Source organism: Pleurodeles waltl, chromosome 4_2, assembly GCF_031143425.1.
Source record: "Pleurodeles waltl isolate 20211129_DDA chromosome 4_2, aPleWal1.hap1.20221129, whole genome shotgun sequence".
NCBI lineage: Eukaryota > Metazoa > Chordata > Amphibia > Caudata > Salamandridae > Pleurodeles > Pleurodeles waltl.
In genome coordinates, this window is record NC_090443.1 from 1,013,661,647 (window position 1) to 1,013,676,867 (window position 15,221).

A 15,221-nucleotide genomic window follows, 5' to 3' on the forward strand; every position below is an offset into this window, starting at 1 on the left:
AAGGGGCCTTGAGAAGATCTGCTGTCCTCCTGCAAGGATCCCAGACAAGATCTGCTCTCCTCTTGCATGGATCCCTGAGAAGCTCTGATGTCCCCAAACAGAAATCCCTGAGAAGATCTGCTGTCCCCCTGCAAGGATCTCTGAGAATATCTGCTGTCTTCCTGCGGGGATCCCTGAGAAGCTCTGCTGTCCTCCTGCTGGGATCACCGAGAAGATCTTCTGTCCTCCTGCAGGGATCACTGAGAAGATCTGCTCTCCTGCAGGGAGTATGAGAAGATCTGCTGTCCTCTTGCAGGGATCCCTGAACAGATCTGAAGTCCTCCAACAGGGACCCCTGAGAAGATCTGCTGTTCTCCTGGAGGGACCCTGAGAAGATCTGCTCTCCTACAGGGAGTATGAGAAGATCTGCTGTCCTCCGGGAAGGTGCTCAGCACTCTTTACCCCGAGGACTGGCACTTCCCTCCTAGAACGGTACTTCTATTTTTCGTGGTGAGCAGTTCTACGTCTAGCCGTGTGATGTTCACTTCTAAGTGTTGTACCAGCTCGCACCACGGTCACCTTCTGTCTTCAGTGCCACTAAATGCAGCTTTTAGAGATTGGTACTGAGCGGGCACTTTTCTACACTGAGAGGTGAGTTAAGTTGTGCTAACCAAGAGACGACAACTCAGTGGTAGTACTGGTTATTGATGTATTTACCTTTCAGCATTGAAGAGCGTTACCACAGTCTGCCCTTCTGGAAACCTAGAGAGGTTGCAATCTATGCAGTTTGCAGTGAGTCACTGTGCATCACCCTCTGAGTGAAGTGTATCTTCTATGTCTAGGCAGGTTTTCTTTCTGTTGGTAAACACTAGTGTTAGTATTATGAGGACATTTTCAAGTATGTTGGTAGGTGGAAATGAACAAATATAAAACTACACCCTTTGCACACTGCATACGCTGACCGTAGTGGGTCTGTGTGAAATAAGGCAGCTCCATCACTGTGATCACGCTCCCTGGTGGTCTAGTGGTTAGGATTCGGCGCTCTCACCGCCGCGGCCCGGGTTCGATTCCCGGTCAGGGAAGATGTTATTTTATATTTTTCTGACAAACCAATTTGCTTCTAATTATAAAACTATGCGTGCTATCACTTCTAATTATTTATTTTTCTTAAAAAGATACCAGCAAATATGTTAAATTCCGAAGAGTGACTCAAATGACAAAAGGAGACCTGGTTGATGAGAAATACGATCTCCAGAAGGGGGGGTGTGTTTACGTTTATGCAGGTATTTCTTTTCGCTACAAAAACGTACAGACACATTCTGGCAAGTGAAATGTTTTCCACGTGACATCTCTTGTAAGCAGACTAAGGGCCAGATGTAGAAAAGTGTTTGCGCCTCGCAAACGGCGAGAAACGCCGTTTGCGAGGCGCAAAAGCCTCTCCGCTATGCAGAAATGCATTTTGCGAGTCGGATCCGACTCGCAAAATGCATTTCCGACTCACAAATAGGAAGGGGTGTTCCCTTCCTATTTGCGACTCGCAATGCTAGGCAATTTCATTTGCGACCGCAAAAGCGGTCGCAAATGAAATCGCAGTTACCATCCACTTGAAATGGATGGTAACCCAGTCGCAAACGGGAAGGGGTCCCCAGGGGACCCCTTCCCCTTTGTGAATGGAAAAAAATAATATTTTTAGGACCACTGCCTGCTCTGAAAAATACCGAAACAAAAGGTTTCGTTTTTTTTTCTAAGTGCAGCTCGTTTTCCTTTAAGGAAAACGGGCTGCAGATAAAAAAAAAAAACTGCTTTATTAAAAAGCAGTCACGGACATGGTGGTCTGCTGTCTCCAGCAGGCCACCATCCCCGTGGGTGCCCATACTCGCAATGGGGTCGCAAACTGCGACCCACCTAATTAATATTAATGAGGTGGGTCTTTGCGACCCCATTGCGAGTTGCAGAAGGTGTCTGAGACACCTTTCTGCATAGCAAATTGCGACTTGCAATTTGCGAGTCGCACGGACTCGCAAATTGCAAGTCGCAATTTGCTATTTTGCTATTTTGCTACATCTGGCCCTAAGTCACTGGGACCAGCTGCTGCTGCCTCTCTCCATCACCGGTAAAGTTCACCCCAGAGGTACATAACACCCCCTCTTAAGCCTTGAAGATTGCAGCGGGGCGAGGGCCCCCGTGAGGCCGAAGAGGGGACTGAATACTCCGAAGGTGCTTGTCTGCAGTAGTGTCCCGTCGGCGCCGTGACGCACCGTGTGATTTGGGGCACATTCAGTGCCAAGCTCCGGTCAGGGCGGGGTGTGAGTTGTCCGCCCGCCACACTCCATGCCCCCCGTATGGAGGGGTGTGACTGTGGCACTGGTGCCAGGAGCAGTGGCATGGTGCAGGTTGGTGCACAGCGCTCCCCCGATGCGGGTCATGTCTGCGGGGCACAGAGCGGGCAGGGCGGCCTCTGGGGGCCGTGGGGCTCGCAGGGGGCATCCTCGGTTCTACCAGTGACCTAGCGGGACAACCTCTCACTTTCTTCAATGTGAGCTGGCACCAACCCTGGGGCACAGCTGGCTCCATAGCTCAGGGGTTAGAACACTGGTCTTTTAAACCAGGGGTCGTGAGTTCAAATCTCACTGGGGCCTTCAACTCTTTTCTATTTGCACACAACTGTTTTTAGCTTCAGCTTCCCGTAGAGCTATCAAAGGCCAGTATGTAGACCATACAATAAACTTACAGTGGGCTTAGAACCAGCCCACTGCTTACCACTGGATGGCTCTCCTGCCACTCACATTTGCTTGCCTCCTATTGGATTGCTTGCGTCTTCCTGTCTTTTTCGCTTTCATGGAGCACACCTGTTTACCATGCTTTTGATTGGGTAACTTGTCTCCTTCTATTGTTGGCATTTTGGAGACTACGTTTTTTCTTATCCATTAATGTAGATTTTCCTAGTAAATTTATGAAGGAAAGTCTTAATTTTATTAAAGACACGGAGGCGAGTAGTATGCTTTTCTTTTCTTATTTAATTAAACAGCAGCTGTAGTGAAGGACTACAATTCCCATAAGGCAACAAAAAAGTGGCCAATGGGAACCAAGAACTAGTCACAGTAACACACCAATCACCGACAGAGTAGCCCTATAATACATATCTTGACTGAGAACAGCCCTCATTTCTTATGCAAGCTTAAGAGGTAAACAGTGGAATAATAGTACAACAGATACATAGGGGGTTATTACAACTTTGGAGGAGGTGTTAATCCGTCCCAAAAGTGACAGTAAAGTGACGGATATACCACCAGCAGTATTACGAGTCCATTATATCCTATGGAATTCGTAATACGGCTGGTGGTATATCCGTCACTTTACCGTCACTTTTGGGACAGATTAACACCTCCTCCAAAGTTGTAATAACCCCCATAATGCCATGAACACCGACAAAAGTTCTTGAACCACAGTCAAAAGTCCAGATATGGAACGTGGAAGATCTTGAACCCTGGGATCCTGAAACTTGGAATCGAACGCCGTAGGAGAGGCGGTACCAGAAATGTGGTGGTGAACGTTGAAATCCTTAAGAGGAAGTTTGTGGAGTCGAAGATGTTGCTGGGAGGGAACAAAAATAATAAGCATTAGAATTTGTAGAGGCGGGATAATACTCGCCTCCGTGTCTTTAATAAAATTAAGGCTTTCCTTCACAAATTTACTAGGAAAATCTACATTTTATGACAAGACCGGAGGCTCCTATTATGCTATTTTAAAGCAAATCAGTAATATCTAGAGAAACATGGTGAACAGGCTGGCAATAAAACATTCTGAATACATTATCATTAGACCAGTCATCCGATCTGAGAATGTCCTCCAGATGGGAGGCAGCCCAAAAAGCTTTGGAAGCCATAGCTCCCCTAGCGGAATGAGCCCCGAAAGCGGACGTAACAAGACCTGCCAGGTTCATAATCCATCTGACCCATCAAGCTAGAGTAGGAGAGGATACAGGTTTGTAAGGCTTCCTGAAAGAAATTAGGAGTTGTGACGAGGAAGAAGTCCTCAAATCGGATGTCTGATTCTCATAGACCTTTAAACACTGGCCAACCCATAATTTGGGGTGGTCTGGAAAATAAGGATAAAAGACTGAGGAAAGACCAGTTTTTGTACATCCGTGAACATTGAATAGAACACCTGTTGGAGTAAAAGACCGTGCTGTAATATCTAGTGCTCTAACATCAGAAAGACGTTTAAAAGAAACGAGGCACAACAACATGGCTAGCTTGGCCGATAATCTTTTGAGAGGTAGCAACTCATTGTCCGGCCAAGACGAAAACAAATTAAAGACAACATTTACATCCCATAAAGAACTGTATTTAGGTTTAGGTGGATTATAAAATTTTACTCCCTTTAATAGGCGACATACCAAAGGATGCTCTCCGATTGATTTTCCGTTGCTGAAAATGTGTGAAGAAGATATAGCAGACCTACATGAGTTAATAGTACGATAAGTCTTACCTTTGCTAGCTTCTGCTGCAAGAAAATTGACTAGGAAAGTTACATCTGCTGTAATGGGATCAATGTGTTTTCCCAGACACCAGCTATGCCAGAGAGACCAAGCTGATTTATACACCTTTTTTGTTCCAGGAGCCCAGGGAAGCTTGATGAAGTTTGAAGCCTCTGCCAAAATAGAAGGGAAAGAGTGGGATTCCCTGATATTTTCCATACTGAAAGGGTTAGGAGATTGTCTAGGATGAGGGGATGAGGAAGACCGAGGGGGCTGGAGAGTAGATCTGGGAAGGAAGGGATAAGAAACGGGGATTCGATTGATAGTTCCAGAAGAGTGGGAAACAATACTTGAGACTGCCAAAAAGGGAGCAACGAGGACTAATGTAGCCCGTTGACGACGAACCTGCACTAGCAGACGCGCAATCAACATGAAAGGAGGGAAGGCATAGTTGAGGGAGGTTGACCAATCCTGAGAAAAAGCATCGAAGGCTAACGCTGAGGGATCCGGGCACCAGCTGAAGAACTGCGGCAGTTGCGCATAGAGGCGGGACGCGAACAGATCTACGTGAAAAGGCCCCCATCTGTGGAAGATGGATTGTAAAACATTGCGATGAAGTTTCCAGTCGCTTGAGTCTCGAAAATGACGAGAATGCCAATCTGCCACCGTATTTTGATAGCCTGGTAAGTATTCTGCTTGGACTGAAATTTTGTATTGAAGACAAAAATCCCAAAACCCTTTCGCTAATTCCGCTAAAGGTTTGGACTTTGTTCCTCCTAAATGGTTTATGTAACGAACCGCTGAAATGTTGTCCATTCTGAGCAGAATTGAACAACAAACTTTGGGGGTCATTCGGACCCTGGCGGTAAAATCCGCCAGGGCCGGGGACCGCGGATGCACCGCCAACAGGCTGGCGGTGCATCCCTGGGCATTCTGACCGCGGCGGTACAGCCGCGGTCAGAAACGGGAAACCGGCGGTGTACCGCCGGTTTCCCGCTGCCCTGGGGAATCCTCCACGGCGGCGCAGCTTGCTGCGCCGCCATGGGGATTCCGACCCCCTTACCGCCATCCTGTTCCTGGCGGTTTTGGCCGCCAGGAACAGGATGGCGGTAAGGGGTGTTGTGGGGCCCCTGGGGGCCCCTGCAGTGCCCATGCCAATGGCATGGGCACTGCAGGGGCCCCCGTAACAGGGCCCCACCAAGATTTTCAGTGTCTGCCATGCAGACACAAAAAATCGCGACGGGTGCAACTGCACCCGTCGCACCCTTTCCACTCCGCCGGCTCCATTCGGAGCCGGCATCCTCGTGGAAGGGGGTTTCCCGCTGGACGGGCGGGCGGCCTTCTGGCGGTCGCCCGCCCGCCCAGCGGGAAACTCAGAATAACCGCGGCGGTCTTCTGACCGCGCAGCGGTATTCTGGCGGCTCCCGCCGGCCCTGCAGTTACCGCGGCCGGCGGGAGTCAGAATGACCCCCTTTGTCTCTTGCAAGGCTTTTGATCGCAAAGGACCCGGCAAGCATCTCTAAACAATTTATGTGCAACTTGGACTCCTCTAGAGACCATGTGCCTCCAGTCGAGATTGGACCACACCGGGCTCCCCAACCCAGCAGACTTCCATCTGATTCTAATACAAGATCTGAGGCTGACGCAAAATAGTCCTGCCGTTCCAAGCGTCTAAATGGTCTATCCACCACTGCAATTCTGTACATAAGTCTTGATCAAGGATAACAGGATCCGAATAAGCCAACTCTTTTCGAAGATGACAAATCTTTAGTCTTTGGAGAGCTCGATAATGTAATGGGCCTGGGAAGATGGCCTGAATTGAAGAGGATAGAAGGCCTACAATTCTTGCTAGGGACCTGATGGAAAGGCGAGAACTGCGTAAGGTCTGAAGAATTTCTCATTTGATAGACTTTATTTTTTCCGAAGGAAGAAGAAAAATGGCAGACACAGAATCCACTAGGAAACCTAAGAACTCGATTCTTTGGACTGGAATCAGGGAAGATTTCTCGTTGTTAATAATAAAACCTAGATCGGATAGAAGCGAAGAGGTTACATGAACGTGATGGAGGAGGGTTGAGTGATTTTGGTTCATAAGGAGGATGTCATCTAGGTAGATAATTAGTCTGACTCCCTGAGCTCTGAGGGAGGCTACTACTGGTTTCATAAGTTTTGTGAAACACCAAGGGGCGGAAGACAGGCCGAACGGAAGGGACGAAAAGTGATACATTTGACCGTGCCATTGGAACTGCAAAAACTTTCTTGAAGTTGGATGCATGGGCACAGTTGAGATAAGCATCCTGGAGATCTAAACAAACCATCCAATCGCCTTGAAGAAGAGAATCCCTGAGATGTAGGATGGTTTCCATCTTGAAGTGACGGTAAATAAAAAATTGGTTGAAGGATTTGAGATTGATCACCGGACGCATCTTCTTGTTTTTCATCTGAACTAGAAAAACCGAACTGACAAACCCCGAAGGATTGAGGGAAAAGGGACAATAGCTCGCTTTTGGAGAAGAGATTGAATTTCCATGGAGATCGTGTTTTCCATTTCCAATGAGAACTGGGGCGGATGAGGGAAGTTTGCCTGAAAAGGCTCTGAACAAAGCTCTATAGTGTAGCCCTGAACTCAGTGCTTAATTTGTGCTTGTTGTTTCCGGTGCTGAGCACCGGCACTTATTTGTGAGGGCCGGGGCTTACTCTTATGCCTCAAGCATTTGCTTCGAGCAAAAGACACGTATGGGAAAGACGGAAGAAGGAAAAACTAAAAAGCATCATAAAGGGAGAAAGTAGAAAGTTGCAGGATGAGCTGAAGGGGCAGGGGTGGCCGTAAATGGGTTTAAGAGGCCCGAGATGGCTTCAGGATTATGCTGCCTCAGTGTTCAGTGCTGGCAGATTTAATTACAGCAGCCACGTGTTTAAGAAAAGGGCTTTGAGCACCGGCACCTCCAAATTTACAAATTAAGCACTGCCTGAACTGTGTTCAATACCCAGGGATCTACTGTGAGAGACTGCCATTTTGGAAGGAAAAAAGCAAGGTGACCTCCCACCGGAATAATAATGGAATGACTTACCGGGTTGGGAAGAGAAACGGGAGCCTCTGCCGCCCCTGCTCCTGAATCCTCGGTTCTTCTGAGGGTAAAACTGAGGTTTGTATTCCTGGTAAGCGCTGGCGTAGGCACCACGGGAAACTTGGTTGCTGTATGATCGGCGGGCAAAGCGGTTCCTGCCTCTGCCGGCCCTGGAGAAACCCCGACTGGAAAACACCTTTTTTAAAGATTGCTGGGCTTTGTCCAGGGAAGCGAGCGTGGCCACATATTTACTGAGTTCTTTGATGAACGAGTCTCCAAATAGGCATCCTTCCGCTTTGACTCCCGGGTCTGAGGTTGCCAGGCTGACGAGCTTAGGATCCAACTTGAGTAACAATCCTTTCCTATGCTCGTGGGTTATGGCGCAATTAGCGTTCCCTAATAAACAAACGGCCCGTTGTACCCACATGACAATTCAACAGGATCAAGGATAGCATTGTCCAAGCGGGCTGCCTCTACCATATCAAAAATAAGTGATAAGGGACCCACCACATCCAAAAGTTTATCCTGGCAGGTAGACCAGGCCTTGTCAACTCCCTTTCGAGGGTCCTTTCCGAATTTGGAAAAGAAGGTAATGAGGGAAGTGTCTATAACAGGAGCAGTTGTAATCTTTGAAGGAAGGGAAGGACGGGGATACTCCGACCTGAGCTTTGACCTGACCTGTTTGTCAAGGGGAGAGCGTAATTTAGAGGTCAGATATTCTGCCACATGATCCGCAGGCAACCACTTGGTAGAGAGCGGGTGCTGAATGTCATTGGGATCAAACATGGGTTCACCCTCAGAGTCAAAAACCCTACTTGTTTTGGAACCCAAAAGGGTTTGTGCCTTCACTTTTTTAGGAGGAGGAGAAGAGACGGAGTCTCTATTGTCTTTGTCGGAAAGATCCGAATCCGGATAATTGTAATGCGCATCATCATCATCAGTGTCCAACATTTTACAAATTACAATGGGCGTAATGTGTTTTGTTTTGGTTGCACATTTTTTTGATGATTTTTTTTAAAAGTATCCCCTCCTTTAAGGGAGGCTTTTGAGGAACTGCTTCCTCCGCCTTGTGTGAGGAATCCTCACTATTTAAAAGCGTTGTTTTATTTTTTTTAATTCCCCGACGCTCTCTGCTTTCCCCCGCAGAGTGGGCCAACATCGTCTTAGACATTAATTGTACAACTGAATTCCCTAATGTCTTTGATAATCTATCAATAGAAGCACAGACTGCTTGTTCCACTGAAGACTGGATAAAATAATTGAGATTTTCCCTAATTATTTCTTCCTCCTCCGTGGCAGCATGGGAAAATGGGGAGCTATCCATATTAAGCAGTATTTATAGGTATAAACTGGCTGGAGTAGAGAATGGTGCTGACAGGTTAATTTTTTTCTTCAGGCCGGCTGGAGAGACTAAACTCCGCCTCTGGGCGGGGAAACCAGGCACCAGGAAATGAACTGCAGGGAATAGACAGCCCCTTAGAAGCCGTCAGAAGGTCCGGGTGATCAAAAACCGGAACCGGCAGCCCGAAAAGGAGCAGGAAACACTTTATTTATCTGTGAGGCAGAGAAACACGAATTCTGACTGTTCAGCGCGATCGCCGTGTAAAATGGTGGTCGCGCTGAGGAAGAAACGGAAGAAAACTAACGTTGGGCAGCGCACGGCGGGGAAACAAATTGCGGCTACAAGCCTACTGAACAAGGGAAATGAAGCACGATGCGATAACGCGCGTAGAACCTACAGCAAACAAGCGAGGAACCGCTGCTGACACATACCATGCATACAATTTACTGTATAGTGAATAAAGAAACAAATACTTATCTTGACTGCGAGCAGCAAGAAAAGAGGGCTGTTCTCAGTCAAGATAAGTATTATAGGGCTACTCTGTCGGTGATTGGTGTGTTACTATGACTACTTCTTGGTTCCCATTGGCCACTTTTTTCGTTGCCTCATGTGAATTGTAGCTCTTGACTGCAGCTGCTGTTTAATTAAATAAGAAAAGAAAAGCATAATAGGAGCCTCCGGTCTTGTCATAAACTTACTCTATGAGAGTGCATGCGTTTTCATGCCCTATCATGTGCTGAGCTCCCATTACATACCCGCCCCCAGGTGCTTCCCTCTTGCAGGTTCCCTGCCTTCTGACATTGCTCCCCCACCCTCTTGACCTTTTTCAATAAGTTTTCTTTCTATTTTTAATTTGTATGTTCTTTGACAGCTAAACAGCTGTTTTTTGCTGCCGGGCTACTCAGTATTTAAAACAGCTTTTACACAAATAACATCCAACCGATATGCAATAGTTCTTTTCAATTTTATTACAAGTCCGGAGGCTCATATTATACAGTCTTTTCTTGCTTTAATTATACAGCAGCCAAGCAAGAACTACGCTTCCCAGAGAAACAAACATAAGAACTATACGATGATATCACAATGGTAACAGCTATTAGAACATCAAGTGACACAATAATTATGTTGACTGTGAGTGACAAGTCCTCTTTTCTTGCTGCTCACAGTCAAGTTAAGCACTTTTCATCCCTCCTTTTCTAAATCTTTTTTCATTGTACATATTGGGGCTCTATGTTATAATCATTCTTACTGTTCGTGCACGTACATTTTTTCTTTCTGCATTCGCGAGCTCAACGTCACGCACTCCCTGGGTTTCTCCCTCCTGCTCATGTCTCATAATGGTCATTAATCTGCCGTTACGGGCCGCTAGGCACAGCTGTTCCTCTTCGTGATGCCTATTCACTTCACATCCCAACCAGTGGCGGCTCCTCCGCTATGGCGGAGGAGCGTCGCCCCCGCCAGCAGCAACTACTGCAAATCCTTCCTCTAACAAGGAAAGGATAATAAACCAGGTAAAAGAGGCGGGGCATGTGGGATGAAGAGCACTGAGGGGAGTGCACTGTGCACTCTCCTCAAAGTGCATTTGTGTTTGGCCGGCCGTCTCGGGCCGACCAAACATACATGCGCAGTGTGCTCTCTCCAGCCTGGCACTATGTTGCCGGGCTGAGAGAGCAGGCACAGGCTCCCAGTCTGCCTGGGAGCACCCTGGCTGGGCACTTCCAGCCAATCCTAATGCTGCTTTGAGCAGAGTCAGGATTGCCGAATGGCAGGCTCGGAGCCTGTGCCTGACTTGTCTAGTGCGGAGACGACGGAGGATCTGCGGTGCGGAGGTAAGTTTTTTTTTTATTTCAATTTTTTTATGTTATAAATGCCCACTTTTGTCCCCCCGCGCACCTCCCTGTAACCCCCGCGAGCCGTGACTGATCCTAACCCATGTTTGCTTCCTCTGCCTCCGCGCATCCTCCCTGATGCTCCGGTCGAAGTCTTCAGACACGGAGTCTTTGAGGTGGAGCCTTCCCTGTGGTGTGGCTTCTCTTTCCTCACCTTCAATCCACAATACCATTTGTCATTAGCTTTTGCTACCCTCCCCTTTCTCTGTATCCACGCCCTTCCTGCATAGCCCTAATATGCTTATACTCATCTCTAAATTTGGTAAAAACCCTAAAAAAGGAGTGGGGAGAGCGTGATCTAATTTCCAGGATAGGATGTTGGATTTGGTGGGTCCTCTCACCAGAGTTTTGGATTTGGTGGAAGAGGCCAGGAAGGAAGACTCTTTGGTTGACCCAGTCACTCTTTCTAATTTGGCCCAACGGGCGATTTGCATTCTGGGGAATGCAGATGCTCACATCTCTGGAAAAAAAAAAGAACCTCCTGCTGAAAATCAACCCTAAACTTGGTTCTTTGCCTTCCAAAGAAGAAGGTCGTGTTGTGGAGTCAGGAAATGAAAGAACGACACAACTCTGTTTGGCAAATAATATGAGCATTTATGAATGACGGCCGGGAGGGCAGCGCAGCTCAGTGACTGATACTGCACTCCACTTTGTCATCACAAACAACATCTTTTATAGTCTCTAAGGGCCAGATGTAGCAAAAATAAAAATTGCGACTCGCATTTTGCGAGTTGATGCGACTCGCAAAATGCGAGTCGCAAATTGGAATGCCAGAAAAAAAAGCGATCCGATTTTGCGACTCGCAGCCGGACTCGCAACGCTGTGTGCGAGTCCGCAGTTTGCGAGGTCGCTGTTTGCGAGTGTGCAAAAACGAACTCGCAATTAGCGAGTGGGTGTCGCAAATTGCGAATACCTTCAAAATTGCTTGCAGATGCAGCAGAACACTCCAGAAAGCATACCAGAACACCCTGGAAACACTTCCTGGCACATGATGATGACATCACAGCCAGGAAGTTAACAAATACACCTGGGAGGAGGGCTCAACAATGAGCAGTGTCTCTGCCACTCACAGTAGGGTGCTGAGGAGTGGTAGGCACAGCACCATGGACGCAGCAGGGACCAGCCAGGCTGGCAGGAGGGGCAGGAGATCATAGATAACAGCCAGGACAGATTCATGTGGCACATGGCGTTAATGTGCCACATGACTGGTTGGCATTTTCCTGCCCATGGACAATTTCAACTTGTATATAGTTTCTTCATGACATTAATAAAACAGTTATTTTTGTTCCACTTAACAAATGGTTAATAGGTGAGTATGGTGGGAGTTGACACGTACCGTCCAGAATATTGCGTTGCAATGTGGTCCCGTCTCAGTCTGCCTTGATTAGCTAGACTCCTATCCCCATGATGGCGATGTGGTTGTTCTTGCTCTTCATCATCAGGATCTGGGTCTGCAGGGGTGAGAGGTAGCCCACGTCGGGTGGCTATGTTGTGGAGGATGGCGCATGCGACCACAATTTCGAAAGCGGTAATGGGGGTGTATTGGAGGGCGCCTCCACTGCGGTGGAGGCATCTGAATCTTGCCTTCAGCAGTCCGAAGGTGCGCTCGATCAGGTTCCTGGTCCTTTTATGCGCACTGTTGTATTGCCTCTCTGAATCATTGCTGGGTGTTAAAAATGGAGTCATGATCCATGGCCTTAGAGCATATGCACTGTCACCTGTTGGGCACAAAAGTACACTGTTAGTAAGTCCAGATAGTCGTGCACAGTGACCTGTGTGTATGTCTGCAAGGTGTATGCAGCTCTACCTAGGAGGTATCCGTCTCCAAACTCCCCACGTTCCAGGCGTTGATGTATCCCACTATGTCTAAAAATGTATGAGTCATGGGTACTGCCTGGAAACTTAGCTACGATGTCCGTGATGACGTAATGGGCATCACAAACAACCTGTATGTTGAGTGAGTGGGTACACTTTCTGTTGCGGAAAATATGTTCCAGATTAGCGGGGGGCATATTTGAATGTGTGTCCCATCTACACATCCAATGACATGGGGGAAGTGGGCAATGCGGTAAAGGTCCAGCTTGGTGCTGTTAATTTCTGCCTCATTCCTTGGTAAGTATATGAACTGAGACCTGTGCGCTACTAAGGCATCTAGGAATGCCCTGAGGAACCTTGACACTGCACTTTGGGATACCCCACCTGCCACGGCAATGACCCCCTGATAGCTCCCTGAGGCCAAGAGGTGCAGTGCGCATAGTACTTGCACATGCGTAGGGATGGCGCAGCCACGCAGAGTCTTGTGTTCTAGCTGTGGTTTTAGTAAATCTATTAATTCTAGTATGGCTGCGCTGCTAAGGCATTATTTATCATAGATCTCCTCTTCAGTTTGCTGGAAAAGGGTCTGCCTTGTTCTATATATCTTCTCCTGTCTGTGGCCCCTCCTCCTCCTCTGCTGGGCTGCGTAGACTCTCCTCCTCACTGCTATCAGGTATATCTCCGCCATCTTGAGTGACCCAGATGCCTTCTGGGTCTCCTTTTATACTTTGGTAATGGTTACCACCTGCTCTGAGTTAGTGGTAAATGGGACATGCAAACTGGGCTTTTTGCGACTAGTCGCAATTTGCGAGTTGCAATTGCATAAGGTTTGCGACTCGCAAATTGCGACTTGCAATTTGCGGGTCGCAAAATGGGGTCGCAACGGATGCGACTCTCAAACGGGTCCCATCGCTTTTTGCGAATCGGAAATTGGCTTTTTGCATCCCATTTCCGATTTTGCACTGTCGCAAATTGCGAATCGGCCCGTTTGCGAGTCGCAAACGTTTGCTACATCTGGCCCTAAATGCCTTGCCTGCGTCTTATCATTAGCCATGCATATTGTTTTACGTGCTTGCTTGGTACATTGTTATCTCTACTTACGTTAGCACAAAGCCACATTTCTCCTTGGGAAAGCATCTAATTACACATTTACAGAAAAGTGAAGGTTACACATCTGTCATGGACACATTTGCTAATAAACCACAGTGCCTTTTGATCTCACGTTCTGAACCCTATCAGTGCGTCCTTCCTCAGCTAACTCCGCGCTTGGAAACATTTCTGTCTATCCTCCCTTGCACAGCTGCTGGCCTTCATGCATCAAAGCTTATCGTGTTCCTTTACCAAAATCACCATGGTGTACACTTTCCCTTGTGAACGTGGATCGGAATGTGCGCCCTCACTGTGCGTGTGTTATCAAGTTATGGCTTAAGCTTTCAATGGACTTCTACTTCCAGCTGCATTATGAATAAATGTTTCTGCTTGTCTCTGTCCTTGCACCCCGCATCCTATCCTGGGCTCTCTATTTGGACATCATGAACATTCTAGGCCTGTATTCTTTTCTGATCATGTACGATTCTGCACATTTTTCTCCTAATTCATGCATTAGCAAAAGTGGGCCTTCTCCTTTTTCCATATTTACAGTAACATTCCCCTTTTAGTTGAACTTTCAACTACTTCCCCACTTTCCCTGCTACATACATTCATTAGTGTGTATACGTTGTCCTCGTCCTCCTGCACTTTCCTGACCCCCTAATAGTGAACATCCCACTCAACTTCTGGCTAACCCTCTTACAGAATCCTACCACTACATTTTTTAAGAGGGCTTGGTCTGCAGGAGCATAAACTCAAGATTCTGAATGTTACACAGTGGTTAGGATTGACTTTGCGAATAATTTATTTCTACCAAACAAACCTTTTTTTATCAAAACTAGGATAATCAAAGACTGGAAAAAAAACATAACTTTCTAACATGTACCATGCAATTTGCATGCTGCTCTTTGATGGCGGTTGATAGCCCACTGTGCTAGACTATAATTGTAACTTATCAGCTGTGCAGTACTAAAAAGATCTCTGTGATAAAAGCAGTAACCCACCGAGCAATGCACTTAAAATTCTATTCTGTAATTTGCATAGTACAAGTTCTTTGCAGCCGGTATAGTAACCCTCTGAGCTACCTTAGATGAGTAAAAACCGCCACTAGACAAAACTCCAATCTGTCTCCAGCAGGCACATTAATCACCAGAGTTATCTTAGAACTTTAATTGTTGCCTGAAAACTGATGGCTATACAAGGGAATCTGCAATGCTTATAAAACTGCTTCACTACTACAAAACCAGCCCCCAGTAACAAAAGCGACCTCCGCCCTTTCAGCCTCCCAGGGAAACTCCCAATGCCTGGTACAGCCAGTTCGGCCTTGGCTGTCTTTCCGCAGAGAGCCTTGAGTGAAGCTTAAATGGTCCTGCAGGGAGTCCTGATAACAGCAGCTTCACTTCTGCATGGGGCCTTGAGAAGATCTGCTGTCCTCCTACAAGGATCCCAGACAAGATCTGCTGTCCTCTTGCATGGATCCCTGAGTAGCTCTGATGTCCCCATGCAGAAATCCCTGAGAAGATCTGCTGTCCCCCTGCAAGGATCTCTGAGAATATCTG

The 15,221-nt window shown here is 47.3% G+C and overlaps 2 non-coding genes across 2 annotated transcripts; both read left to right on the forward strand.

Annotated features, from left to right (window-relative positions):
* Window positions 1-989: 989 nt before the first annotated feature.
* TRNAE-CUC (transfer RNA glutamic acid (anticodon CUC)) lies at window positions 990-1,061 on the forward strand. The gene has a single exon. It is a non-coding gene; the product is annotated as a tRNA-Glu (tRNA).
* A 1,484-nt stretch (window positions 1,062-2,545) lies between these two features.
* Window positions 2,546-2,618, forward strand: TRNAK-UUU (transfer RNA lysine (anticodon UUU)). Its single transcript has one exon. It is a non-coding gene; the product is annotated as a tRNA-Lys (tRNA).
* Window positions 2,619-15,221: the final 12,603 nt, after the last annotated feature.